The following is a 4,113-nucleotide window of genomic DNA, read 5'->3' as shown; positions in this document are numbered from 1 at the left end:
GAGTTGGAACCATGCTCTTTTATGTGCTGTCCATTCCCAGGACACTGCGTAGGATCTTACAGCCTGAAGGCTTAACACTAAAGCAAAAATAATAGAATCACACAAAAACAAAACACAAGCTAATCATTATGGCTCCAAACACATCGCACATACACATACATTCACACACACAGACTACAAGACCACCCCTGAGAGCTGACCTGGCTATGCCCCCTGCCGCTCAGTGCTGGCGTGTGTCCAGAACAAACTGGGCTTCTCCATAGGGAACAGCGGAGGCCTGAGGCCGTGCTGCTTAGCAGGCGCCGAGGGGGCGGCAGGCTGCCAGTGGTCAGTCCCTGCAGGAGCTTCTGGGAACGGTTTCACACTCAAACCAGCCCTCATCCTCACACCAGCCGGCTACTGGGTCCAGAGCCGGGTGCAGGGTTCGAGAAAGAACAGCTGGGTTTGCTGTCATGGATGAGCTCATTTTGGCCGCGGTCCAAACGAGAGGCGAGCCAGGCCCATGACATCCATGAAGTCACTCTCCAAGTATAGAACAACAGCAGAAGCACAACGGGCCAGAAACTAAGTCTTGAGACTCTCTGAAGTTCAACCAAGTCCAGAGTGATGACAGGAAGAGGAGGTACTTCTAAAGAAAAGATAATATGGCAACAGCAATAAGCACTGAAAAACATGTGATTAAAGAACGCTGCAAAGGAGGCAAACAAGAAAAGAAACAGCACCGCTTCAAGGCTAAATTTAGTCTTATCAAAAAATAACACCAAATCTTTTCTAAACGAATAACCATGACAACTCAAAGTGGTGCTTAGTAAGCAGTCCTCAGTTTATTTAATCAAACAGATGAAGCACAAGGGAAGACCTTTCCCAGAAGCCCACCAGGCTCTCTCAGCAGGCCTCTTGATATCATTTTAACCCAAACAGACCAGCTGGCCGACAACATCCTCCCCCCCCAGCCAATGATACAGGAGCATCTGTCCATCACTAGTCAGATAGACATTGTATACAAACTTATTATGAATATTGTTGACTTGAAGTGAGTGGAATCTGGGAGGAGCTGAATCTGATAATGTCAGTCTCTTACAGGACAGGAGCAAAAAGGAAAGCAGGCTAATTGGAGGCGGCCTGCTCTCCAACAAGACCAGCCTATCCTCAGAAAAAAGCAGCCCAGATAACAGTTTATCAGGTCATAACCACATTCTCTTCTGCTCAGACTACGAGACTGCTTCGATAAGGTGGTTAGAGGATATACAAAGTGCCTATTGTTTGAAAAAACTGAAACAACAACACATTTTAGATTATGAGACGTGAGGCTAGCCCGATCACTTTTGACTGACTACTGGTGTTCTGTCCAATGGGCAAGGAACAAAGCAACATAGGTCAGCAGCAGAACATGATATTTATATTCATTCAGCCAAATTGTTTATAAGAATGTGTGTGTTGTTGATATAACAACGCACTCCCCATTAACCTGTGGTCTATAAAAGGACGCAGGCTTTGCAATTAATCCACAATGCCAAACTTATCCAGCTGCCTCCATTTCCAAATGACTATAATTCTAAACAACGTGGTTATTTCCGAGGCAGAGAGCGCATGCCTGGTGTGCTGCTGATTATGGCTTTTTGGAAACGTATAAAGACTGTGGTTTCCTGGAGGGAGACCGCATCAGCTGTCATATTCATAATTATAGCATTTCTGCTATTTCTATCAATCATGTAATTATCGTATCTCTGCTATTTCTATCAGTCATATAATTATCATCTTCAGTCATTTCTACTAGAAAACGTTTTCTTTACAGTTCCATATCCACAATGTCTACACCATTCAGCACAGAGTATATTCTGATATTCTCAGCGACTTCTCTGTCTTTTATCTAATCATAAACTTGACATTAGAAAATAACAACTAAAATACTCAAAGTTACACGTCAACTTTTAAGCAGTTTATAATAATATGTTTAAACTTTGTAGGGCTTCAGGAGTCCTGAAGTCAAAGCTAGTTGTAACAGCTGCTCCACAGTACCCCCACTCTATAAATTAGGGCAATTAGGGCCGGAGCAACGCTAATGAAGCTGACTAAGGAGGGTTGTTGCTCCTACACCAGGTGTTAAGGCCATACACAGGAAGTCCCAGCAGGAGTCACACCTGGCAATAATAAACTCTCTTAGCAGCTCCATCTCGTAGTGAAACTTAACATTCAGTTTAACCATAGGTATCAGAAGTACCTCTGAACTGTTATAACGAACAGCTTCGATATAATTGTTAAAAGCCACAAGCAAAGGCCCAACATTTCTGCCTTTCAACGTTTCTGCATCAGCTCTTGAACAACAAAATGTGCAATCTTTGCAACATTAGCAGATTTAGTGTGTTGAGATACTGATTTATGCAATGCTGTGATATAAAACGACATGCTCCAGGACATAGGATATATCCATATCATTAAAATATGTGCTGTTCACATAAATGCAGTTTTGAAAGCAAAGACATTTTACTGAGTCTTTCATTTTCAAGCGTGTACTTCTTTGGACTGATAAACAAAACTAAATGAATTAACAGGTTATCTGGTGGGCAATTAACGTCACATCTGCCTCTGTGTCTACCACAGTCGAGTCATTGAGCTTTTAAATTATACGTGCTTCTATGATGTTGATACTATCAGTAGATCATGAGGGGAAATTAGAAACACACTTTTTTTTTTCTCTGAGCAATAACAGTAACAAGCATTTACAGTAAAACTGCACAAGCACTCACATTGTCCGTCAGAGCCATCAAAACAAGATTGAACCATATTAAAAACCATGAGCTTGGAAAGGTCAGAAATCATATCAATATGATACGAGAGGGATGATGGTTACATAATGACGAACAACACTGTCGTTGTGTGTCATTTTTACATATGTTTAAAAAAAAATTCAGAGGTCAGATTGAATTTGAAGACATACAACTAAATGTAAGAAATGTTGTAGACAATTATCTGCCCATGTTCTTTATGGAGAGATCTCGAGCCCTCTTCCCTCCATCATCGTTACCGTGGGCAAATTGCTATGGGTACCACTTAATCTCATAATCACCACAACAGTGGAAAGTGCACAGAGGTCTTTCCTAATATCACACTATACTGAGTCAATAAGAGAGCAGCTCCCTGCCCTCCCCGCTCCTCTAAAAGAACACCATTGTATTTGAGGAATCGCCATGGCTACTGCCGTCGAACTGTAAGCCTTTTAGAATTATTAGCATTCCTCTCCACCCCGAGCACTGTAGCAAAGCTGCTCGCTTTACCATCAATCCGCCCTGAGAGAAACACACCATTTCTTTCATTAGAAACTACAGGAATTTCAATCTGGCTGGGAATTAATTAAAGTCGAATTATGGGCTGCAGCAATATTGGACTAGCCAGACAAATTCAACAACACCCATGGAGGGTAAGAGTGAATGTGGCCTTGTTAATGACAATGGTAAGAGGCTAGCTAAGCGACTTGTCAGGGGCACGAAATCAGCGATAGGACACCTTACGGTTAACAATCCATCATACTTGGCCACATCATTTATTGTTTTAAGTTAGTAATGCCTGCACACTATGTTTTTATTCCAAAAATATGTCCCGTAGAAGCGTGTTCAATGTTCATTTCTATCCAATTTAAGCAACAAAAAATATATATAAATAGTGTACAAAGAACTTTAAAAACAATTAAACTAAATCTTAAAATGATTGAGCAATTATGCTAACAGAATCAGGAACTGAGATGTTAACTCTGAGGTCATGACCTGTGTCATGGTGCAGTTTTCATTCGGATACTAATTAACCACAAGTTAGGGATGGCCCATTTGAACAGTGATTGGAATAAAGGTTGAAGGTTTCCTGATTATCCAGTTATAGGCAATAATCGCCAGACGTACAAATTGTTTGGCAGCACTCACACAATTAGAATAGCTGCAATACACAAAGCAAAACATATGGGATAGAAATAAAGTTTTTGGACATAGTTTTATGGGTGGAAATACATGTCAGTTTCCTTGGGAGAGGATAAACCTAGTTAAATTGATCATATTACAGAAAAATGTAATTCAATATAGTGGTTAGGAGCATGGGGAGTTTTTCTAGACATGTACAACAAAC

This window comes from Eleginops maclovinus, chromosome 16 (genome assembly GCF_036324505.1).
Source record: "Eleginops maclovinus isolate JMC-PN-2008 ecotype Puerto Natales chromosome 16, JC_Emac_rtc_rv5, whole genome shotgun sequence".
Taxonomy (NCBI): Eukaryota; Metazoa; Chordata; class Actinopteri; order Perciformes; family Eleginopidae; genus Eleginops; species Eleginops maclovinus.
This window is presented reverse-complemented; position numbering follows the sequence as displayed.